Here is a 27206-nt window from a genome sequence, read left to right as displayed (position 1 = left end):
AGAATATGTGATAAAGGCTATCTACTGGCCATGTTAGAAAACTAACATAGCTGGTAGTTGTGTAGGAAGTACTCAGTTCATAAAATGTATTTACTTAAAAGTGGCCAAATTGATTTTATACAAGAAGGTAGACCCTGCTTCAGAAAGTAGCAATTTCATGAAAAAGAAGCATTGGATTTAGTTAGGGAACTTGAATGTCATTCCTAAACTTATGCACTGAAGTCTGCAAAGTACTGATGAAAGGAATTAAACACAAATACAGAGAAACACCCCAGTCATGAATTGGAATATCTGATACTGTTAAAGTAGCTATGCTTTCTAGAATACAGTCCACAGATTCAGTATATCAAACCAAATGGCAGTTTTTGTAGAAATAGCAAAAAAAAAAAAAAAATTGTAGAATTCAAATGGAACCACAAAATACCCCAGATAGTCAAAGCAGTGTTAAGAAAGAACAACAAAGATGGAGGCATCACACTTCCTCAGCTCACCACACAGCCACAGGAATTAAAACAGTGTGGTGCTAGGACTTCCTTGGTGATCCAGTGGTTAAGACTCCATGCTTCCAATGCAGTAACCACAGGTTCCACCTCTGGTTGGGGAACTAATCCCATGTCACGCAATGCAGCCCTAAATAAATAAAATAAAAAATGAAAGACTGGAATTTAACAGAGAGCCTGTTATTCATGATAATACAGATAAATAGAAAAAAAAACAGTTTGGTTATGGCAATAAAAACTGACACATACTGTTGGTCCTTTAATGGACCGGAACCTGGTGGTCCAGAGTCGACGATAAGAAAGTAAGATAGAGAAAGAGGCTGATATCCTCTGGTTTAGGCGGAAAGCCAATAGAGCTCTATTCTTAGAGCTTGCACTGCTGCACGTAGGCACCAGGCGCCCTCTCGAGTGGGTGAAGGCAGTGTGCCTTCTCGAGAGGGTCTTAGAAGCCTGGGCAAGAAAGTGAGCTCAGCGGGCCTCCGTGCTCCAAGGAATTAGCCAGAAATAGAGAGAGAGAAAGACAGAAAGAATAGAAAGAAAGAAAGACACGGGGACCCAAGCTCTGTTGGAACAAAGGTGTTTTAATCAACAAGGTGTGGGCATATATAAGGTAGTTATTCTCAGCAAAGATAAAGATTAAAATTCCAGATTTACAAAACATAACGTGATCCCTATCAAAGAGAGAGTTGCAAACAATCACCTGTTACCGTATGGTTCATAAGAAGGAAAAGGGTACTTATCAGTGTAATGAGAAATGCCTGGATTCCTCAGCCCCGGGAAAGGCGTGCCACTCGGGAATTAATAAGGGCCAGAGGGTTCCTGACAGATCCAAAACAGCACACAGGAAGCCTCTTGTTAAATGCTTTCTGACAACATACCATGATGGAAAAGAATAAGTAGCCCAGAAAGAAACTCACATATATATAGCCAATATCATCTTTGAAAACTCAATGAAAATAGAATAGTCTTTTCAATAAACAGTGTTGAGAAAACTGTGTGTGTGTGTGTGTGTGTGTGTATGCTGTTGTGCCTAGTTGCTCTGTTGTGTTCAACTCCTTGTGACCCCCTTGACTCTATCCCACCAGGCTCCTCTGTCTATGGGATTTCCAAGGTGAGAATACTAGAGTGGGTTGCCATTTCCTCCTCCAGGGGATGTTCCTGACCCAGGGATCGAACCTGCGTCTCTTGCATCTCCTGAATTGGCAGGCGGATTCTTTACCACCGAGCCACTTTGACGTCCTCATTTCATCTGTAATTTGATGTTAATACCCATCATCTCATCATATAACTTAGTGCCTCTCAAGAGGAAAGGAAAGAAAATATGTGGCTGTCTATGAACTGTTTGGGGTTAGCACGGGAAGCCACTGAGGAAATGTTGGTTCGATCGCTGAAGCCCATCTGTGGTTTCCTACTGATCTCTGTAAAAAGATCCTGAGATCAGTAAAACATACTTTGCTTATGATGTTTCTATCCAGTCAACAAGGTTATCATAGGAAGAGTACATTAACTTCTTTTTTTGCCTGTTGAAATTTCAAAAGCCTCTTCACTCATGCCTGAGAAAACTCAGTTTAAAAACAAGACCTGCTGAAAGGTGCCCATTAACCCCACTAATAAGCAAAGATAATTTTCATCACTTACAGATGACATTCAATGTGTCTTTGTGCTCATATTTCAGAAGAGACTCCCACATGAGGTTCATTCTAGCAGAAGAAATACTTCCTGACTACTGACCTGAAGCAGTTCTCCTGGATGTGCATGCTCTGTGGCAGATGCCAGATTGGCCTGTGTCCATCCTTGGGGGCTGTTCATAAAAGCAGTTTTCTTTATTTGAGAGGGTAATCTCTCATGATGTTTGACCATCCTGAGATGTTTGACCATGGCAAGGGCATAGACATCTCTGCTTGGTCTGCGACCTCTCCTGCAGAGTCCTCTGATTTCTCTATCTTATGAACCCACCTGCCAATGCAGGAGACGCAAGAGAAGTGGGTTCCATCCCTGGGTCAGGAAGATCCTCTGGAGCAGGAAATGGCAACCCACTCTAGTATTTTTGCCTGGAGAATTCCATGGGCAGAGGAGCCTGAATCGACTTAGCACGCATGCATACACAAGTGGCTCAGTGGTAAAGAATCCGCTTGCAATGCAGGAGACATGGATTCAATCTCTGGGTCAGAAATGTCCTCTGGAAAAGGAAATGGCAACCCATCCAGTAATTTTGCCTGGGATATCCCATGGACAGAGGGAGCTTAGAGGGCTAGAGTTCATGGAATCACAAGAGTCGGACACAACTTAGTGACAAAATAACAACATCTAGAGAGTGCTTCTACTGCACAGAGAATGAAGTCTACCAATATGTCCTATGCAGTATTGAGCACACTATCAGTTCAGATCAGTCGCTCAGTCATGTCTGACTCTTTGTGACCCCATGGACTGCAGCACGCCAGGCCTCCCTGTCCATCACCAACTCTTGGAGTTTACTTAAACTCATGTCCATTGAGTTGGTGATGCCACCCAACCATCTCGTTCTCTGTCGTCCCCTTCTCCTCCTGCCTTCAGTCTTTCTCAGCGTCAGGGTCTTTTCCAATTAGTCAGTTCTTCACATCAGGTGGCCAAAGAATCAGAGTTTCAGCTTCAGCATCAGTCCTTCCAATGAACACCCAGGACTGATCTCCTTTAGGATGGACTGGTTGGATCACCTTGCAGTCCAAGGGACTCTCAGGAGTCTTCTCCAACACCACAGTTCAAAAGCATCAATTCTTTGGCACTCAGCTGTCTTTATAGTCCAACTGTCACATCCATATATGACTACTGGAAAAACCATGGCTTTGACTAGACAGACCTTTGTTGGCAAAAGAATGTCTCTGCTTTTTAATATGCTGTCTAGGTTGGTCATAACTTTCCTTTCAAGGAGCAAGAATCTTTTAATTTCATGGCTGCAGTCACCATCTGTAGTGATTTTGGAGCCCCCCCAAAATAAAGTCTGTCACTGTTTCCACTGTTTTCCCATCTATTTGCCATGACATGATGGGATCAGATGCCATGATCTTATTTTTCTGAATGTTGAGCTTTAAGCCAACTTTTTCACTCTCCTCTTTCAATTTCATCAAGAGGCTCATTAGTTCTCTGCTTTCTGCCATAAGAGTGGTGTTATATACATATCTGAGGTTATTGATATTTCTCCCAGCAGTCTTGATTCCAGCTTGTGCTTCATCCACCCAGTGCTTCTCATGATGTACTCCGCATGTAAGTTAAATAAACAGGGTGACAACATACAGCCTTGATGTACTCCTTTCCCTATTTGGACCCAGTCTGCTGTTCCATGTCCAGTTCTAACTGTTGCTTCCTGACCTGCATACAGGTTTCTCAAGAGGCAGGTCAGGTGGTCTGGTATTCCCATATCTTTAAGAATTTTCCAGAGTTGTGGTCCACACAGTCAAAGGCATTGGCATAGTCAATAAAGCAGAAGTAGATATTTTTCTGGAATTCTCTTGCTTTTTCGATGACCAGCAGATGTTGGCAATTTGATCTCTGGTTACTCTGCCTTTTCTAAATCCAGCTTGAATATCTGGAAGTTCATGTTTCATGTACTGTTGAAGCCTGGCTTGGAGAATTTTGAGCATTACTTTACTAAAATGTGGGACTTCCCTGGTGGCTCAGACGGTAAAAGCGTCTGCCTACAATGCGGGAGACCTGGGTTCGATCCCTGGGTCAGGAAGATCCCCTGGATAAGGAAATGGCAACCCACTGCAGTAGTCTTGCCTGGAAAATCCCATGGATGGAGGAGCCTGATAGGCTACAGTCCATGGGGTCACAAAGAGTCAGACACGACTGAGTGACTTCACTTAAGAGTGTGAGATGAGTACAATTGTGAGGTAGTTTGAACATTATTTGACATTGCCTTTCTTTGGGATAGGAATGAAAACCGACCTTTTCTAGACCTGTGGCCACTGCTGAGTTTTCCAAATTTGCTGGTCTATTGAGTGCAGCACTTCTACAGCATCATCTTTTAGGATTTGAAATAGCTCAACTGGACTTCCATCACCTCCACTAGCTTTGTTCATAGTGATGCTTCCTAAGGCCCACTTGACTTCTCTCAGCCTTCTCTAAAATATGTATGATCATGATGCATTGATAATGTGGAAGGAATTCACTAAGAGACCTTAGGGTAATCATGACTAAATGAAAGATTCAGAGGAGGTGAAAAATAAAATAGAGTAAGAGAGCTTCATGTGTCACATAAGCAAGCTTCCTGTCCTCATTCAGGTTAAGGAGGTGAAATTGAAAAAGTGAAAGTCTTAGTTGCTCAGTCCTGTCCGACTCTTTGTGACCCCCCAGGCTCCTCTATCCATGGAATTCTCCAGGCAAAAATACTGGAGTGTGTTGCCATTCCCTTCTCCAGGAGATCTTCCCAACTCAGGGATCAAACCCAGGTTTCCTGCATTACAGATGGATTCTTTATCTTCTGAGCCACCAGGAAAGACTAGGTTAGGTCACACCTATCCCATATTACTAGTGAGAAAACTCCCTTTTAAAGAGCTGAAATGGCTTTTCCAAAATGACCCATAAAATGAAGAAATGGAAAGAAAATCATGAACCCTTGGTTGTGACATTGCAGCACAAGTGCTTGTTAATTTATACAAGTATTTTATTGTGTGCAGAGTCCAAAGGAAATGGTCACTATAGCAGAATATAACGAAAGCAACAGTTCTTTCCTTTGACAACCTGACAGCATAAGAAGAATTGGAAGGCATAAGTGAGGACAGTTTCTAAAATATGGGATGAGCTTCATGGTTTTTTTTCTTTTGTAAATGCTTTAGCTACCATATCTTTTAATTTTAAAATATAAGAAGCATGTTTAATATTCATATTATTTCTTATGGTATTTTAAGGGATGGATGAATGGCATGCCCTGCATAACTGAGCTAATTTTCCTTTCACATAAGTTAGGGAAGGTCCTATACTCGAAAAAGAAAAGCATTAATGAAATAATACCACTAGGTTTTTGTATGTGGTTGCCATCCATAGTTTTTTATACAATAAAAAGAAGTGAAATATATAACTTACTGTGATTTAAAACCTAGCATTACATTGTAATATTGTTACAGGACAAGGGACCCCTTCTAGGGCCCAAGGGTGGGCTCTTGTCTAACACTCAGAAATGAATTGTCTGAGGAGACACGTACCAACAAAACAAGAGACTTTAGTAGGAAGAGGCGCCCAGTTGGAGAGCAGGAGGGTAAGGGAAACCCAGGAGAACCACTCTCGCACATGGATTGCATTCTCAATTTTTATGTTAATAGGATTAGTTTCTGAGTTGTCTCTGGCATCTGCTTTTGACCTCTCCCAAATTCTTTTGGTTGTTGATAGCTTGTTAGTTCCATGTTCCTTACCAGGATTTATGTTGTGAAATAACTCATGCAGATGATTGCTATGGTGCCTGGCCAGGTGGGTGGTTTCTGTCCGTGTTTCCTCTAACAATATCTTTAGCATATTTGATCCAACAAACATATATTGAGCATATATGGTCAAGGTACTCTGAGGAATAAAAAATTGGGTAAATGAATATGATCCATTCTCATCTTATCACTAAATTGCAAATACAAAGATCCTTAACTAAGGGTGGGGTATAACAAGCGCCTCAAGGAGGTAGGCACTTGTTAACAGGTTTCCCTGGTGGCTCAGATGGTAAAGCGTCTGCCAGCAATGAGGGAAACCCTGGTTTGATCCCTGGGTTGGGAAGATCCCCTGGAGAAGGAAATGGCAACCCACTCCAGTACTGTTGCCTGGAAAATCCCATAGACAGAGGAGCCTGGTAGGTTACTGTCCATGGGGTTGCAAAGACTCGGACACAAGTGAGCAACTTCACTCACTCATTCAAAGGAGGTAGAAACAAAGTGCTTTGGAACACAGAAGAAGGAAGCTATATTGTGCCCCAGGGAGGGTAAGAGAAATATTTATGGAGAAGTGGCAAGTGAGCTGAGCATAGCTAAAATTTCATTAGAAAGTCACTCTAATAACTAAGGGAGAACAACATACACAGAAAACCATGGATCAGGTAATCTACGTACTAGAGTGGAGGTTAGTTAGAGCAAGGCTGGTGAGAGGAACAAAAACAGGAAAGCATTAAAGAAAAAAAACCAGAAACTTCCTATAGAAATTCCTTAAGTGTGACCTTTATTTTTTTTTTCTTTTTTTTTCTTTCTTTTTTTTTTTTTTTTATTGCTGTTGAGCTTCTATGTCATGTCTCAGACCCCATGAACTGTATCTCACCAGGCGCCTCTGTCCATGGGATTCCCCAGGCAAGAATACTGGAGTGGGTTGCCATTTCCTTCTCCCGAAATTCCTTAAGTGTGACCTTTATAATACAAGCAGAGAGGAGTCACTGCAAATTACTTAACCTCATACTTTCATAATTTAAAAAATTTTTAAACAGAGAGTACTTTTTTTTTTAAACAAGGAAAATCACTTAGCAAAGAAGTAACATGGTCAGAGTTGTACCTTATGAATATCATTCTACAGCTGTGTATGAGACAATAAACTAGAAAGACTCTGAAACAGAGGTACTAATGCCAAAAACTCAGTCTCTGTGCTTGTTGCCGAACTGAATCTCAGAGACAAAGTTTTGTGTGCTGCAGTACTTGGGGTCGCAAAGAGTTGGGGCAAGACTGAGTGACTGAACAACAAAGGGAAAAAATTAAAAAACTTTATTGCTTTGCCAGGCAAAGGAGGACACAGAGGGCCTCTGCCCTGGAGAAACTGTGTCCTAACCTGGGAGGATTTAGTAAGGAGTTTTATAGCAATGGTTCAAGGACAGAGGCTTCCCTGGTGGCTCAGGTGGTAATTTCTTCATTTTCTGGCTCATGTTGGAAAAAGTCATTTCAGCTCTTTAGAAAGGAGTTATCTCATTAGTAATATGGGATAGTCATATGGCTCAAACAGTAAAGAATCCACCTGCAATGCAGGAGAGCCGGATTTCGTCCCTGGGTTGGTAAGATCCCCTGGTGAAGGGAATGGCAACTCACTCCAGTATTCTTGCCTGGAGAATCCCATGGACAGAGGAACCTGGTGGGCTATAGTCCATGGGGTCACTAAGAGTTGGACATGATAAGGTTAAGTAGTTCCTTTAACCTGTCTTCAAGTGGTCTTCTCTGGAATGAAGAACTCTGATATCCTCCATTTATTGGGGATTTTAGGTTTTGGTTCTGTAAAGTTCTCAAAAGACATTGTTATGTGTATCCTTTGAGGCAGAATCAGGACCCTGCCCCAAGGCTGCTCTATTCCTGGCTGCTCCTCCCCTGTTCCTACATTTCCTCCTTTTACTGATTAACACCAGTATGAATCTGCCCTTTGGAACTCAGGGAAGTTCTTGGAGGCTGGACAGAAAGGTTCCTGTGCCCAGGAGCCCCTTAGGGTCCTGCCTGGTTTCAATAAGACAAGAGGCTATTATGACAGACTGAGAGATTCAAGGATTTTAAACAAGATTAAGACCAATAGGGAAAAGAGAGAGAAAGAGCATTGAGAGTCCTGGCAGCAAGATTAAATGCTGTGTTGATTTTACCATAATGTGTGCAGCCAGTCAACAAATAGTCATTGAACAACTAAGTGAGAGGCATTGCATTCAGTGGTGAAGATGCAACAGTAAAAGGACTTACCATTTTGGGTTTCAGGAGCTTACAGACTTGGATGGGACAGGAATAAACATCTAACAACAACACAGTATAAGTAAATATAAGTAAGACTAATAAACATGAAGGAATGTTCCAGAAAGGGAAACAGGATAAGGAAAGTTCAACGATGGGATAGAGTAAGCCTGGTATATTGAAGGAACTACAAGTAATTCAGCCTGGCTGAAGCACAGAGTATACGGCACCAAGTGGAAAGAGCTAGGACTGGCAGTGTAATAAGCAGGGACAAGTTGATAGTGATCTCCTCTGGCCTCGACCTGCAGTGGCTCTAAGGATGATTTCAGTTTCTGGCCAGAGATTGAGGTTGAGCAGCAGTAGAGAAAGACCTGAATCCTAGCCACTATCCCACCAGGGGCCAGTAATAAGGCTCTGGGTCCGTCTGCTGTGCAGAAATCAGTTTCCACTGAGAGATAGAAAGTAGTGAAACAAGTCAAGTGTTTCTTAGAAGAAAGAGAGTATGTGTAAATAGACAAATGGGCAGGCTCAGAGAGAGTTGCACTCTCTGTGGCGGCCAAAAGGGAGCAGGTGTGCACACATGGCAGTTTGCTGAGATAAACCAAATGCAGACTCAGAGCCAGCCAAATCTAGATGATTGATCAAAGGAAACCTGGAAGAAATGTCCCATAAAAGTGATTCAAATCACCATGAGGGTGCACCTCTCTCTGAGCCAAGATGGATTCTAGTGAAGAGGACAATGAGTGGTTGACATCACTTACTATGAGGTGACACCTGCTCCCTTTTGACCTCCAAGGAGTCTTTCTGCACATGTAGTCAGAAGGTGGTTTTGACTTCGAGAATGAAGAATATGTGGTTTTTTATCTTCTGGGCAGGGCCCAGCCTCCTCCATCATCCTGCTTTTTTGGAGTTTCTGCTATTGTGGAGTTTCTGTCTATGAGGGAGAAACTGCTTAGCCCTGGGGCCCAACTATCTCCTGCCTCAATAATAGATTCTATAAACCACTTTGAGAGTCTATTACTGATGCTGAGAAGAGAATGGCATGACAACATTCTGCTTCAGCAAGTGAAGGATTTTACAAAGAGGATGTGAATGGGTAGAATTTTTTTTAAAAGGGACATAAATAGAAAGAAGGAAAGTCAGTGATGGTGAGAAAATTATAAAAACCCAAAGCATTTAACAACTTTAACAACTCAACAAAATTGAACTCAGGATTTTTGAGAGAATGATTTTAACAGACCACTGGAGAAGAAGCCCAATTACAAAGGGTTTGAGAAGATATAGGAAGGTAGTTGGTATCACATTGTTTTCTGTAAAGAATTTAGGAGACCAAAGGAAAAAGATAAACTAGATGATTTTAAATGAAGTAGAAGCTCCTAGGAAAGGATTTTCTTTTGTTCCTCGAGAGCAAAGACATGAGGATTTTTGTACAAGAATGGAAGGAACTCAAAAATGAGATTGGATGCAAAAGAGGTAGAAGAAACCCTGGATGGACCAGAGAAGGAACAGCATCAAGATGTAATACAGACTGTTTTTTCCAAAAGCCTAGATTCTAAGCTAGAAAAACTCTATCATGATTTCCTGAAGTCATTTAGGAAAAAATAAATATAACATATTTTTCAGAAATTGTACTGCAAAAAAAGAATCTGATAGATAAATCTATCACATAGAAGATATGCTTAACAAGACCTTGATATCAGTCAAAAGCCTACAGAACCATGGAGGGCCCATCTTGCCATTTCTAAAGAAGATACTTTCAGCTAGGATTATTTAATGTTTCAGTCAAAACAAACAGGCAAGCGAGATCTGCAGAAGAGACATTGCACTTTTTCTTCTAAATTTATAGAAACACATTAACATTTCCTCCTGTCCAAAAATGACTTAAAATTTAGATCATGGTTCCTGCTCTATTAGGTGTAATTGGACAATGAGGTGTCCTTGCTAGGTCTCTCCTTTCTTACAAGATACACAGGCCAAGAGAATAAGACTACCAGCTGAGAGCACAGCTGGGGTTCTGAACTGTCTGGCCTGGCTGTCAAGGATCAAATGTCCTTCCTTTGTACTCTTCATTTTTTTCCTGCCAGGCGAGCACCCACTACTTGAAAAATGTTTTGATGGGAATATACCTGTCACTATCTTGAAGGAGAAACCTTCCAACAATAATGTATCAATACTGGCTTAAGCATGGAGTGTATATACCACAGGAACTGTTAGGGACTTAAGAGTGGTTTGGGAAAAGCTAAACAAACCACCCTATTTGCTTCTCTTCTCAGTGCATTTTTTGTTGCATGGATCTTGATTGGGAAGCCCAGAATGTACAAAGCCTGGACTATCCAGAAGGCAAACTGAAATGGAGGAGTTAAAAATGGTCCCAAGACAAAAAGGCTCAGATAATCAAGAGTTTGTTTGCTGTTTGTTTGTTGTTTGTTTTTTTTTTTTTAAAGAAGGCTCTCATCCAATTACTCTACCCCCAACCTTCTGTCACTGGCAACCACAAATCTAGTCTCTTTTTTCCACGAGTTTTGCTTTTAGATTTGACGTGTGAGATCTTACAGTATTTGTCTTTGTCTGATTTATTTCTTTAGGATAATGCCCTCAAGGTCCATCTATGTTCTCATAAATGGCAGGACTTCCTTCTTTGTATGGTTGAATAGTATTTCATTGTATATTTTTACCACAACTTCTTTATCCATTCATCCATTGTTGGACCCTTTAGGATGTTTACATGTCTTGGCTACTGTTAATAATGCTGCAGTGAATAAAAGGGTACCGTTACCTCTTCAAGACAGTGTTTTCATGTCCTTTGAGAAATACCCAAAGTGGAATTGCTGGATCATTTGACACTTCTCTTTTCAATTTTTTTTGAAGACACCCCATCCTATTTTCCAGAACCACCATACTAATTTACAGTCCCACCAACAGGGCACAAGTGTTCTCTTTTCTCCATATCCATACCAGCATTTGTTATCTCTTGTCTTTTTTGTGATGGCCATTCCAACAGAGGTGATATCTCATTGTCATCTTGATTTGCATTTCCTTAATGATAGTGATACTGAGCATATTTCAATGTACTTGTTAGCCATTTGTATATGTTCTTTGGGAAAATGTCTATTCAAGTTCTTTGTCCTTTTTTTTTTTTTGATTATTTGGAACTTTCTTTGCTACTGATTTGTTTGAGTTTTTTAAAATATATTTTGGTTATTGACCACTTACTCAGTCTAGGATTTGCACATATTTGTTCCCTTGTATAGGTGGTCTTTTCACTTTGCTTAGAAGGCTTTAAGTGTGATGTAGTCCTATTTATAAAATTTTTTATTGTTGGAACTTTAGGTGACATATCTAAAAAAATCCGTGCCAAGACCCATGTCAAGGAGCATTTTCCCTATATTTTCTTCTAGGAGTCTTATGGGTTTGATCTTATATTTAAGTCTTTAATGAACTTTGAGTAAATTTTTGAGTCATAAAAGTAAGGGATCTAGTCTTATTATTTCACATATGAAGATCAATTTTCCCAGCACCATTTATTGAAGAGAGTCTGTTTTCTCCACTGAATGCTCTTGGCTCCTTTGTCATATAAATTGACTTTATACATGTGGATTTAGTTCTAGGCTCTTAATTTGATTCCATTTGTCAGTGGGTCTAATTTGTGTTTTGTTTTCTTTTGGTAATAATATGCTCTGACTTCTTTATCGTGTTCTTTTGTGTACTTTACAGGGTTTTTTTCTTGTGTTCACCTCACCATGAAGCTTACAAAAATTCCCTATTATTATAAAAACAATTTTTAATGAGCAACTTAATTTGTATACCATTCTGATACTTTTCCTCCACCTGGAGGGCTTAGCTTATTGATGTTACAGTTTACAGATTTTTTATAATATTTATTCAGTAACACATTATTGTAGTTACTGTTACTATACTTGTTATTTAGCTTTTAAACTAGAATTTTAAGTGTATTATGCACCACCATTACATGTTGCAGAATCTAACTTTCACTATATATTTACCATTACTAGTGAGTTTTATGCTTTCTTCTTATGTTTCCATGAGGTTAATTAGTGTCCCTTTACTTCCAATCAGGGAACTCTCTTTAGCATTTCTTATAAGGAAGGGTCTTGTGATGATCAAATCCCTTAACTTTTATTTGTTCAGAGATGCCTTTATTTCTGTTTCATTTCTGAGGGACAGCTTCACTGGGTATAGAATTCTTGGTTGATAGGTTTTTTTCTTTCATTATTTTGAGTATGTCATCTCATTCTCTTAGCCTGAAAATTTTCTGTTGAGAAATCTGCCTCAATCTTATGGGGGTGTTAACGTGCATGTATCTTGTTTCTTTTCTCTTGCTGCTTTCAAACCCCTTGCTTTGTCTTTGACTTCTGACAATTAAATTATAATGTGTCTCAATAGTAGCCTTATTCAGGTTCTTTGGGCTTCATGAATCTGGATATCCATTTCCCGCCCCCCCCCCCCCCAAGTTTAGAAATTTTTCAGCCATTGTTGCTTTAAACATACTTGCTGTATTTTTCTTTTTCTCTTCTCCTGGAGGAAATGGCTTATACCTCAAGTTCTTTGGCCAGATGGGAATACCTGCTTTGCTCTGCTGATAGGCAGTGTACTTACCTAGTCTTCCACTCAAGATTTCCAGTCAGGAGTCACATTTCTGGGCTATGCAGCTTCCCAGATACTCTGGCCAGGGTCCCTGGTTGGGTGAGACTGGAATCTACATACTCAGTGACATACAGGGCTATGGCTCAGCTCAACTGCGTGAATGAGGGTACGGGTAGGTGAAGACCAGGCTCCGGGGCCAGTATGGCTCTTCATTTGAGCCCCTGAACCAGGCATACCTGTGCCCCATGGAATTTCCAAATCAGGCTGTATCACCATTTGCAAAGGAACAGAGATGCTGGTTGGGACTACCATTTAAGCATTACAGGTTGGAATGCACTCTGCCAAGATCTGAAGGCTGGTTGTTTCAACTCCCTTCCCCCTTCTCCATTGCAATCAGATTCCCAGTGATCAAGACACCAAAGAGCCTTGCCACCCTTGCAGTTGGTTCTGCCACCTCACCCAAGCAAAGGAACTAATTCATTGCCTTGCTCAGTGCTGCAGATTGTTTCAAGCCCTGCCTGACCAGAAAGCCTATTCAATTGGACAATGCTAGTGTATAGTAAATATTGATCAGAGATTCTTTTATGTAGAAGTCTTTTCCCCCTCTTTCCCTCTATCCAATCTGTAATCTAGACTTTGAACTATTTTTTAGTCTCATGGTGAAATATATTACATTTGCAAAATATTGTGTATAACTTTCATGCACAGTTTAATGAGTATTAATTTTAAAAAATACCCACCACCCACCTCAAGAAGTACAATGCTACCAGTACCTTTGGAAAATCCTATGTGTTCATCCTTAATCACATTCTCTTTCTTTCCCCTCAGAGTTAAACACTATTTTATGTTAATAGTTCTCTTGCTTTCCTTTTGATTTTGTTTCTTTTGTGTACAACTCTAATCAAATTCTTTTACTAGTTTTACTTCTTTTTGAAATCAAATAAGTTTATATATTTCTGTGTTTCTCTGTTTAACATAGAATTCATGCTATCTTGATGAAAGTCATAGTTCATTTCATTTTTAACTCATCTGTAGAATTTCTGTATTTGGATATTCCACAATATAGTCACCCAGATTTCTGTCATTAAGCATTGTATTTTTGTTTTGCTTTGTTTTACTGTTACAAACTGTGCTGTCACAAACTGTGAGAGTACATTTCTCCATGAATCTCCCCTGTTGCTCAGTATCTAGGCATTAATAGCCCATTTGCTCCAGTAATATCATTTTAGGAATATCTGTATAAGCAGACAGTCCTAGATAAATGGGGTTAGTGACTGCTCTGGAATGAATTGATTTATGCCCCCCAGATAATAAGTACACCCACTTCCATGAAGACATTCCAAAGTATAAAAGATACATAGGGCTTTCTCCTCTTCCCGAGAGAATTGCTTACATTTCAGGCTAATAAGATAATGTCACTGAAAAGGAGCTCAGGCAGTCTTGTCAGCAACCCTTATATAAGATCAGAGTCTCTTAATCTCAGAGTTATTGAGCAAAATGCATTTTCATTGCTTATACAAGCAACACCTAGTCTTCACCACATCATCCTGCAGGAAGCTGGGGCTGTGGGATTGCTCTGACTTGCTTTTACTGTGAGTAGTACATTATCTTTCATCTCTAACCCTGGCACTTCATGTCTTTCTGCCAGTATCTATGAAACTGGTGAGCTTATTAGCTGGCAAGCAAGATGAAATTTTGGATGCTTTCACAGTTCCTAGCTTGATGGTTTAACATGAGCACTCTTTTCTATGTCTCTGGGAGCATTTGCTCAAGTATTTCTTACAGGGCATACCCAGAAACAGAATTGCTAGATTATAGCTTCACTAGATAATATCATACCAAAAATTTTCTTAATTAATTTTTATTGGAGTATAGTTGCTTTACAAAGTTGTGTTAGTTTCTACTGTATAGAAAAATGACTCAGCTATATGTATACATCGGTTCAGTTCAGTCACTCAGTCATGTCCGACTCTTTGCAATCCCATGAATCGCAGCATGCTAGGCCTCCCTGTCCATCACCAACTCCCGGAGTTTACTCAAACTCATGCCCATCGAGTCAGTGATGCCATCCAGCCATCTCATCCTCTGTCGTCCCCTTCTTCTCCTGCCCCCAATCCCTCCCAGCATCAGGGTCTTCTCCAATGAGTCAACTCTTCGCATCAGGTGGCTAAAGTATTGGAGTTTCAGCTTCAGCATCAGTCCTTCCAGTGAACACCCAGGACTGATCTCCCCTAGAATGGACGGGTTGGATCTCCTATACCTCCTCTTTTTTGTATTTCCTTCCCATTTAGGTCACCACAGAGCATTGAGAAGAGTTCTCTGTGCTATACAGTAAGTTCTCATTAGTTATCTATCTATACCTAGTATCAGCAGTGTATGTGCATCAATCCCAGTCTCCCAATTCACCCCACCACCACCCGTTACCCCCTTGGTATCCTTACCTTTGTTTCCAAGTTGTTTTTTCAAGTGGTTAAACCAAACCTATACACCAGTCAACAATGTTAAAGAGTTATTTGTTACATATCTTCACCAGTGCTTGGAATTCTCATTTCAAGTTATCATCAACCAATTTGATGTGAAAAGGCATCTTATAGTTTTAATGTGCAATTTACTAATCTAATGCATATGAGTAATTTTTCATATATAAGGTAGCTATTTTGTTTCCTCTTACAAAGAAAGGCCAGTTTCAACTGTATTGATTGTCTTTATCTAGTTAATTTCTATAAATTCTTTATATTTTTGGAGCCAAGTCACTTATTATTTACATGGCATGCAAATATCCTCCCCTAAGTTTTTGCTTTCATTTTCTGTATCATGTCTTTTGATAATCAGAAAATTTTATTTAAGATTTTGACTTTTTAAAAAATTTTCATTGGAATATAGTTGATTTATAATGTTGTATTACTTTCTGCTATATAGCAAAGTGAATCAGTTATACATTTACATATGTCCACACTTTTTCAGATTCCTTTCCCATATAAGTTGTTAGAATATTAAGTAGAGTTCCCTGTGCTATACAGTCACTTCTTTCTATTTTCTAGTTTTTATTTAGTAGTGTGTCCATATCAATCCCAATCTCCCCAATTATGCCTCTTTCCCTTCCCTGCTGGTAAGTATAAGATTGTTTTCTATGTTTGTGATTCTGTTTCTGTTTTGAAAATAGGTTCATCTGTACCATTTTGTAGATTCCACATATAAGCAATATCATTCAATATTTGTCTTTCTCTGTCTGACTTACTTCACTTAGTATGGCAGTCTCTAGGTTCATCCATGTTGTTGCAAATGGCAACAACAAATGGCAATTTGTTGTTGCAAATCAGAAATTTTTACCTTAAATGCAGTAAAAATGTAATATCTTGGGTTTAACACTTAAATCTTTGAACCATCTGGGATTAATTTCTGTGTATACCTAATGCAAAGAGCCAACTCAGTGGAAAAGACCCTGATGCTGGGAAAGATTGAGGACAAGAGGAGAAGGGTGCAACAGAGGATGAGATGGTTGCATGACATCACTGATTCAATGGACATGAGCAGCGAACTCTGAGAGATAGCAAAGGACAGGAAGCCTGGTGTGCTGCAGTCCATGGGGTGGCAAAGAGTCGGATATGACTGATGGACTAAGCAGCAACCACTTTTTTACCCCATGTGGTTAAGAAATCATTGGAATACAATTTATTGAATTGTTCACCTTTCGATGCTGAGCTACAATGCCAGATCTGTTAGATTTTTATAACTACATGGCCTTGTTTCCAGACTCTTGTGTTCCATTGGTGCATTTGTCACTCCCTACCTCAGGCTAATTATTATACATTATTATTGTTTCATGATTACTGTAATATTATAATATAAATAAGTCTTGTTAGCTAGTATGGCAAATTTGTCCCTAATTCTTCAAATATGTACTTGCTTTTGTAAATACATTTTAGAATCTGCTTGTCAAATTCCACACAAAAAAAGAAACTATTTTAACTAGACTTTCATTAGAAACACATTTGATTAGAGACATATCATACATTGATTTGGAGAGAATTTCTGTATTTACAGCATTACCTTTTTCTAACCATGAACATAATATATCTTTCTTTAATTTGTTATTGTTTAGTCATGGATCATAGTTTCACTTTCATCAAGAGACTCTTTAGGTCTTCTTCACTTTCTTCCATAAGGGTGGTGTCATCTGCATATCTGAGGTTATTGATATTTCTCCCAGCAATCTTGATTCCAGCTTGTGCTTTATCCAGCCCAGCGTTTCTCATGATGTACTCTGCATATACGTTAAATAAGCAGGGTGACAATATACTGCCTTGACGTACTCCTTTTCCTATTTGGAACCAGTCTGTTGTTCCATGTCCAGTTCTAACTGTTGCTTCCTGACCTGCATACAGATTTCTCAAGAGGCAGGTCAAGTGGTCTGGTATGCCCACCTCTTTAAGAATTTTCCAGTTTATTGTGATCCACAGAGTCAATGGCTTTGGCATAGTCAATAAAGCAGAAATAGATGTTTTCTGGAATTCTCTTGCTTTTTCAATGATCCAGCAGATGTTGGCAATTTGATCTCTGGTTCCTCTGCCTTTTCTAAATCCAGCTTGAACATCTGGAATTTCACAGTTCATGTATTGGTGAAGCCTGGCATGGAGAATTTTGAGCATTACTTTGCCATCGTGAGACGAGTGCAATTGTGTGGTAGTTTGAGCATTCTTTGGCATTGCCTTTCTTTGGGATTGGAATGAAATCTGACCTTTTCCCGTCCTGTGGTCACTGCTGATCTTTCCAAATTTGCTGGCATATTGAGTGCAGCACTTTTACAACATCATCTTTCAGGATTTGAAATAGCTCAACTGGAATTCCATCACCTCCACTAGCTTTATTCGTAGTGATGCTTCCTAAGGCCCTCTTGACTTCTCATTCAGGATGTCTGTCTCTAGGTGAGTGATCACACCATCATGGTTATCTGGGTCATGAAGATCTTTTTTATACAGTTCTGTGTATTCTTGCCATCTCTTCTTAAAATCTTCTGCTTCTGTTGCTGCTGTTGCTAAGTCGCTTCAGTCGTGTCTGACTCTGTGCGACCCCATAGATGGCAGCCCACCAGGCTCCCCCATACCTGGGATTCTCCAGGCAAGAATACTGGAGTGGGTTGCCATTTCCTTACAATTTCTGTCCTTTATTGAGCACATCTTTGCATGAAATGTTCCCTTGATATCTCTAATTTTCTTGAAGAGATCGCTAGTCTTTCCCATCTATTATTTTCCTCTATTTCTTTGCACTGATCACTTTCTTACCTCTCCTTGCTATTCTTTGGAACTCTGCATTCAAATGGGTGTATCTTTCCTTTTCTCCTTTTCTTTTCGCTTCTCTCCTTTTCTCAACTATTTGTAAGACCTCCTCAGACAGCCATTTTGCTTTTTTTGCATTTCTTTTTCTTGGGGATGGTCTTGATCCCTGTCTCCTGTACCTTGTCACAAATCTCCATCCATAGTTCTTCAGGCACTCTATCAGATCTAATCCCTTGAATCTATTTGTCACTTCCACTGTATAATCCTAAGGGGTTTAATTTAGGTCATACTTGAATGGTCTAGTGGTTTTTCCCTACTTTCTTCAATTTAAGTCTGAATTTGGCAATAAGGAGTTCATGATCTGAGCCACAGTCAACTTCCGGTCTTGTTTTTGCTGACTGTATAGAGCTTCTCCATCTTCAGCTGCAAAGTATATAATCAATCTGATTTTGGTGTTGGCCATATGGTGATGTCCATGTGTAGAGTCTTCTCTCGTATTGTTGGAAGAGGGTGTTTGCTACGGCCAGTGCATTCTCTTGGCAAAACTCTATTAGTCTTTGTCCTGCTTCATTCTGTACTCCAAGGCCAAGTTTGTCTGTTACTCCAGGTGTTTCTTGACTTCCTACTTTTGCATTCCAATCCCCTATAATGAAAAGGACATCTTTTTTGGGTGTTAATTCTAAAAGGTCTTGTAGGTCTTCATAGAACTGTTCAACTTCAGCTTTTTAAACATTACTGGTCAGGCATAGACTTGGATTACCGTGATATTGAATGGTTTGCCTTGGAAACAAACAGAGATCATTCTGTCGTTTTTGAGATTGCATCCAAGTACTGCATTTTGGACTCTTTTGTTGACCATGATGGCTACTCCATTTCTTCTAAGGGATTCCTGCCTACAGTAGTAGATATAATGGTCATCTGAGTTAAATTCACCCATTCCAGTCCAATTTTAGTTCGCTGATTCCTAGAATGTCAACATTCACTCTTGCCATGTCCTGTTTGACCACTTCCAATTTGCCTTGATTCATGGACCTAACATTCCAGGTTCCTATGCAATATTGCTCTTTACAGCATCGGACCTTGCTTCTGTCACCAGGCACATTCACAACTGGGTGTTGTTTTTGCTTTGGCTCCATCCCTTCATTCTTTCTGGAGTTATTTCTCTACTGATCTCCAGTAGCAATTGGGCACCTACCAACCTGGGGAGTTCATCTTTCAGTGTCCTATCTTTTTGCCTTTTCACACTGTTCATGGGGTTCTCAAGGCAAGAATACTGAAGTGGTTTGCCATTCCCTTCTCCAGTGGATCACATTTTGTCAGAACTCTCCACCATGACCCGTCCGTCTTGGGTGGCCCTACACAGCATGGCTTGGTTTCATTGAGTTAGACAAGGCTGCGGTCCATTTGATCAGATTGGCTAGTTTTCTGTGATTGTGGTTTCAGTTTGTCTGCCCTCTGATGCCCTCTCTCAGCACCTACTGTCTTGCTGGGATTTCTCTTACCTTGGACGTGGGGTATCTCCTCATGGCCTTTGCTCCTGACATCGGGTGTGGGGTATCTCCTCTCGGCCGCCACTCCTGACCTTGGACGTGGGATATCTCCTCTCGGCCGCTCACCACTCTAGTGCAGCCTGTAGTTTTCTTTCTGTCTGCACAATGATGGACAAGGATAAGAGACTTATGGAAGCTTTCTGATGGGAGAGACTGACTGTGAGGGAAACTGGGTCTTGTTCTGAAGGGCAGGGCCATGCTCAGTAAACCTTAAATCCAGTTTTCTGTTGATGGGTGGGGCTGTGTGAAACAGTATGAAAGTTCATAAGTACTTTCATGAACAGTATGAAAAGGTAAAAAGATATGACACTGAAATATTAACTCCTAAGTCGGTAGGTGCTCAATATGTTACTGAAGAAGAGTGGAGAAATAACTCCAGAAAAAATGAAGAGATGGAGCCAAAGTGAAAACAACATCCAGTTGTACATATGACTTGTGATGGAAGTAAAGTCCACTACTGTAAAAGGCAATATTGTATAGGAACCTGGAATGTTAGGTCCATGAATCAAAGTAAACTGGAAGTGGTCAAACAGGAGATGGCAAGAGTAAACACTGACATTTTAGGAATCAGTGAACTAAAATGGACTGGAGTGGGTGAATTTAATTCAGATGACCATTATATCTACTACTGTGAGCAAGAATACCTTAGAAGAAATGGAGTAGCCTTCATAGTCAACAAAAGAGTCTGAAATGCATATTTGGGTGCAATCTCAAAAATAACAAAATGATCTCTGTTTGTTTCCAAGGCAAACCATTTAATATCACCTTAATCCAAGTCTATGCCCTAACCACTAATGCCAAAGAAGCTGAAGTTGAATGGTTCTATGAAGACCTACAAGACCTTCTAGAGCTAACACCCAAAAAGCATTCATTATAGGGAACTGGAATACAAAAGTAGGAAGTCAAGAGATACCTGGAATAATAGGCAAACTTGGCCTTGAGGTACAAAATGAAGCAAGGCAAAGGCTAACAGAGTTTGCCAAGAGAATCCACTGGTCATAGAAAACACCATCTTCCGAAAACACAGGAGATGACGCTACGCATGAACATCATCAGATGGCCAACACCAAAATCAGATTGATTATATACTTTGCAGCTGAAGATGGAGAAAATCTATACAGTCAGCATAAATAAGACCAGGAGCTGACTGTGGTTCTCATGAACTCCTTATTGCCAAATTTAGACTTAAATTGAAGAAAGTAGGAAAAACCACTAGACCATTCAGGTATGACCTAAATCAGTTCCTTTACATTTATGCAGTGGAAGTGTCAAATAGATTCAAGATATTAGATCTGATACACAGTGCCTGAAGAACTACGGATGGAGGTTTGTGACATTGTACAAGAGGCAGTGATCAAGACCATCCCCAAGAAAAAGAAATGCAAAAAAAAAAAAAAAAAAAAAAACGATTGTCTGAGGAGGCCTTGCAAATAGCTGAGAAAAGAGAAGTGAAAGGCAAAGGAGAAAAGGAAAGATATACCCATTTGAATGCAGAATTCCAAAGAATAGCAAGGAGAGGTAAGAAAGCCTTCCTCATGATCAGTACAAAGAAATAGAGGAAAATAATAGAATAGGAAAGACTAAAGATCTCTTCAAGAAAATTAGAGATACCAAGGGAACATTTCATGTAAAGATGGGCACAATAAAGGACAGAAATGATATGGGCCTAAAAGAAGCAGAAGATATTGAGAATAGGTGTCAAGAATACACAGAAAAACTATATAAAAAAACTTCATGACCCAGATAATCACGATGGTGTGATCACTCACCTAGAGCCAGATATCCTGAACTGTGAAGTCGAGTGGGCCTTAGGAAGCATCACTATGAACAAAGCTTGTGGGGGTGATAGAATTCCAGTTGAGCTATTTCAAATCCTAAAAGATGATGCTGTGAAAGTGCTGCACTCAATATGCCAGCAAATTTGGAAAGCTCAGCAGTGGCCACAGAACTGGAAGAGATAGTTTTCATTCTAATCCCAAAGAAAGGCAATGCCAAAGAATGTTTAAAGTACTGCATAGTTACACTCATCTCACATGCTAGTGAAGTAATGCTCAAATTTCTCCAAGTGAGGCTTCAACAATATGTGAACCGAGAACTTCCAGATGTTCAAGCTGGTTTTAGGAAAGGCAGAGGAACCAGAGATCTAATCCTAACATCCATTGGATCATAGGAAAAGTAAAAGAATTCCAGAAAAACATTTACTTATGCTTTATTGACGACACCAAAGCCTTTGACTGTGTGGATCACCACAAAGTGTGGAAAATTCTTAAAGAGATGGGCATACCAGACCCCCTCACCTGCCTCCTGAGAAATCTGTGTGCAGGTTAAGAAGCAACAGTTAGAATTGGATAGGAAACAACAGACTGGTTCCAAAATGGGAAAGGAGTATGTCAAGGCTGTATATTGTCATCCTCCTTATTTAACTTATTGCAGAATACATCATGAGAAATGCCAGGCTGGATGAAGCACAAGCTGGAATCAAGATTGCCTGGAGAAATATCAGTAACCTCAGATATGCGGATGACACCACCCTTATGGCAGAAAGCAAAGAGGAACTAAAGAGCCTCTTGATGAAAGTGATAGAGGAGAGTAAAAAGCCAGCTTAAAACTCAACATTCAAAATACAAAGATCATGGCATCCAGCCCTATCACTTCATGGCAAATAGATGGGGAAACCATGGAAACAGTGACAGACTTTGTTTTCTTGGGCTCCAAAATCACTGCAGATGGTGACTGCAGCCATGGAATTCAAAGACACTTGCTCCTTGGAAGAAAAACCTAGACAGCATATTAAAAAGCAGATATATTACTTTGGCGACAAAGGTCAGTCTAGTCAAAGCTATGGTTTTTCCAGTAGTCATGTATGGATGTCAGAGTTAGACTATAAAGAAAGCTGAGTGCTGATGAATTGATGCTTTTGCACTGTGGTGTTGGAGAAGATTCTTGAGAGTCCCTTGGACAGCAAGGAGATCCAACCAGACCATCCCAAAGGCAATCAATCCTGAATATTCATTGGCAGGACTGATGCTGAAGCCACCTGATGGGAAGAACTGACTCATTGGAAAAGACTCATGCTGGGAAGGATTGAAGGCAGGAGAAGGGGATAACAGAGGATGAGATGGTTGGATGGCATCACTGACTCAATGGACACGAATTTGAGCAAGCTCCAGGAGTTGGTGATGGACAGGTTAGCCTGGAGTGCTGCACTCCATGGGGTCGCAGAGTCGGACACAAGTGAGTGACTGAACTGAACTGAGTCACTAAGTTGTGTCCAATTCTTTTGCAACCCCATGAACTGTTACCTGTCAGACTTCTCTGTCCATGGGATTTTCCAGGCAAGAATACTGGAGTCGGTTGCCATTTCCTTCTCTAGGGGACTCCCAAACCAGGGATTGAACCCGTACCTCCTGCCACCAGAGAAACCCTGTCCTTTATTTAGGTCTCACCAATATTATCTTGGGTCTTTTTTGTTAGGTTTATACTGATATTTTTGATGTTATTATTACTGTTAAAAATTACATCTTAAATGTATTTTCTAATTTCTTGTTGCTAGAGAATAGAAGCAAATTGAAGTTTGATATACTGCATTGCTTACCTCTCTTATTAATAATTTGTCAATTTTTATGAATTTTGATGTAAATTATATGACCTGCTAATGCTGACATTTTGTTCCTTCCAATCCTTGTGATTTTAATTTATTCTTCATTACTTAGATCACTAACTAATACCTTCCAGAAAACATTACATATAAATGGTGATAACTGAGTTCCTTGGTTTTATTTCTCAGTTTCATGGGAAATGCTATCAAAATCTCCCACTGAGTATGAGGGTAAGATTGTCCTTTTGAGAGTTCAGAATATTATCTTCTATTACTAGTTTGCTAATGGACATATGAATTTTGACTTTTATAAAGTGCTTTTTCTTTATCTAATGAAATAACCAACCATGTATTAAATTACCATAATGAAATTAATGAATTCTTTAGTACTGATACAACTTCACACCTCAGCACTAAATGTGATTTAACTTTTTACACACTGGAGAATTTGGATTGTAATTTTTTTTAATTTTTCTTTCTATTTTTATGAACTGGAACTTGGTTACATCTAGTTTTAAGAATAATAATGACCTGTGAATTTTTTCCTCATGTTGCTTACTTCTTATTTGGGCATCATGGTTTTTCTAGCTTCACTGAATTTGTCATAAGATCTTCTTGATTGCCTTTTTGTATTAGGCCCTGTTTTGATTCTTTGGAGAAAACACACAAAACAATCAGGAACCCCACTTGTAGCATTTAACATAGAAAAACAGATAATAAATGATAAATATAATAAATAGTTAAATTGTATAAGATGATATATGCTATGAAAAGAACAGCCCATGGATTAAAAAAAAAAAGGATCAGGGAAGCAAGAGTGGGGTGGTGAGTTGCAGTTTCAAATAGAGTAGTTAGAGCAGTTGCCATGGAGATGCTTTGAAGAAGGTGAGGATGTGAGACATGTGGGTTTCTGGGACAAGAGCATACCAGACAGAGTGTCAAGTTACAGCAAATATCCTTAGGTGGGCGTGCCCATCATGTGTTCATGAAACATCAAGATGATGATGTGGCTGGAGGCAGTAATTGAGGGAAAATCTCATAAGGTCTGAAGTCAGAAAGGCAAAATAGTCAGGTCCAGGAGGCCCTTCGGAATTCTCAGAACCTGTTCTTATTCTGAGGGAACCCAGGAGCAGTTGTAAGGTGTGAGCAGGAAAAAGACACGATCTGTCTTACATTTTTGGAGGATCAGTCCGGCTCCTGTGCTGAGAATAGATTGTAGGGAGGCAGAGACAGAAGCGGGATTGTATCAGGAGATGATTGCAATCCTCCAAGCCAGAGACTAGGGAGGTTGCAGTGGGGGTGGTGAGAAAGGCTCAGATAACAGATATTTGCTGAAGGTGGATCCAACAGAATTTCCTGACAGATTGGATGTGGGGTGTGAGAGGAAGAAAGGAGTGAAGAAGGATGGTTCCAAGGTTTGGATCTGAGCAACTGAAATGGGGAAGACCAAGTAGGTGGAGCAGGTTTGGTGGTGAAGTCAGAAATTTAATTATGGACTGTTCCCTGGTGACTCAGTTGTAAAGAATCTGCCTGCCAATGCAGGAGACATGAGTTCAATCCCTGGATTGGGAAGATCCCCTAGAGAAGGGTATGGAAGCCCACTCTGTTATTCTGGCCTGGGAAATCCCTGGTGGGTTACAGTCCATGAGGTCACACAGAGTTGGACACGACTCAGCAACTAAAACAACAAACAAATTTGAAAAGTCTCTTAGACATTCAAATGCAGTTGCCTGGTGGCAGTTAGCTATATGAATTTGGACTGTAGGCAGGAGGGAGATGTATGTTTGTGAGTGAATATGCACCAAGAATTGGGTGTAGAGAGGGAAGAACTAAGTATTCAGGCAGAAGTGGTTGTGGAGAAGAGGATGGTCTTATAAAGGAAACTGAGTGGAGATAAACATTTTTTGCTTATTTTTTAGGGACCATAAATGTAATGAGGCTTCTCAGGTGACACAGTTGCTAAAGAATCCACCTGCTAATGCAGGAGATGCAGGTTCAAATCCTGGGTTGAGAAGATCATCTGGAGAAGGAAACGGCAACCCACTCCAGTATTCTTGCCTGGGAAATTCCTTGGACAGAGGAGCCTGGTGGGCTACAGTCCATGGGGTAGAGTCAGACACGACTAAGCAAGCACACAAGGGAAGATACATGTAATATGAACTCAGACCCAAAAGCCCTCTGAATGTGAGCTTGAGTTAAGAAATTCTTCAGAAGCTCTGTTCTCCTTCCCCCAGATCTCTGCCATGACAGGATGTAGAGACCGTGTAGCCCAAGTCTCCAGTCCAGCCTGTCACCCCTCAGCCCTCTCACGGGGCTGCTCTTGTGACCGCTGAAAACACAGGTTCTAGGTCACTGGGTATAGTTCATTACCCCAGGGCAAACTTAATACTAAGAATCTGTATGTTCTTTGCATTATTGGCTACAAAGAATTACTTGACTTTCCATCAAATCAAGTGCAGGTTTAAAAAAAAACAAAATCACCTGTTAGGGACTCCCCTGGCAGACCAGTGATTAAGACTCCACGCTCACAATGGAGGGGACACAGTTTGGATCCCTGGTCAAGGGACTAAGATCTCTCATGCTACATAGTGCAAAGAAAAAAGCAAAAGAAAAAACTCATAGCTACAATTTAGATGTAATAACCTGGAGAAGTTTCTTTTCACATCGAAACTGCTCTGTTGTCTTAGTCAGATTTGTTGTTAGATTAGTTGTAGCTACAAAATATTAAAGGTGTCAGTGATGATCATAGGATTCTAAACTAACAAACTACTAGGGTAGCCATTTGCTGAAATGGTGAAGATTGATAAGTGAGGAATCTTCCTTTTCTAGAGGAAGAATCAAGAATTAAGGCAGTATAAGGTTAAACAACTGATATTTTGATGAAGATTTCAGAATTTGCAAATAGGTACATATAAATCCCAAATTACAGCTGTCTATGTCAAAGTAATTACCTTGGGAAATCTTGCATTTATTCCAGTGATGCTGGCATTTCAAAATCTTTAGGGGACTTCTTTTTAAAGATGGCCATCAAAACCTTTGGAATGTTTTTAATGTACTGTGGAGCAGTAAATCTCTGGTTTCTGCGAGAGAATTTGCTTTTGAAAAGTGGTGAAAAAAATTATTTATTGCAGAGTATGTTTAAAATGGTGGTTGATCAACATAGGGAAGGATTGCTTGGGATCAAAAGTGTGTATGACCACAGTTTAAGGACTGATGTTCCATTGCGATGTCTACACTGCGTTCTGCAGACTTCAGCTTCAGTGATCTATGTATATTTATTGATGATGAACTCTTTACAGCATGATCAGTGACCCTGGCCAGAGTGAGTCAAAAATCATACACCATTAATCTGAATGAGTAATTGTGGAGCATTAGAAAGAGTCCACGCATCTATTAATATATCTCACCCCTTTGTTTATGCACTGGGGCTCAGGGTAGCCCTAGTGAGCATACTGCTTGTCAGTGGTGCTGACTTTGAATGACAAAGTCTTCACATAACCTTCAAGCAGAGCCTCAGACCAGACCTATCACAGGCGGCCCTGGGAATCCCTCAGCAGCAATAAATGTCTCATATTCATTTTTCACTGGATAACGCTACAGTTCTCAGTCCTGGAAGAAAATCGCACATAGCTCTATTACATTTTAAATGTTCTCAAGTCCCTTCCTAACTGGCTTCTCTTTAAAGAAAAAAGTGCTTTATGTCATTTTTTTCCATCCATTTGTGTCCTTTTTGTTTTCTTTTCAGCTCAAATGTCCTAGGTAATTGTATTGTAAATAATCTTCTATGATTCTCACATCCAGTTTAACATGATTTTCATGGACTTCTTTATCTATAAGAAATCCATCTGTCTTGGCTTTTGTGACTTTGTTAATAATTTTGAATCACTTTACCATCAAATTATGATGCTGGCAATTATAATAAGATATTTCTACTTCTCTATTTGTGTGATATGTACTTTTAAGAGAAAAAACATGGGTTTTTACATGATAATAAGCTTCTAACACAAACACAGCTAAGGAATTTGATGTCTGACTCTCTG

Source organism: Cervus elaphus, chromosome 23, assembly GCF_910594005.1.
Source record: "Cervus elaphus chromosome 23, mCerEla1.1, whole genome shotgun sequence".
In the NCBI taxonomy this organism is placed as follows: Eukaryota; Metazoa; Chordata; class Mammalia; order Artiodactyla; family Cervidae; genus Cervus; species Cervus elaphus.
The sequence above is the reverse complement of the archived record's forward strand: the minus strand, read 5'-3'. Positions refer to the sequence as shown.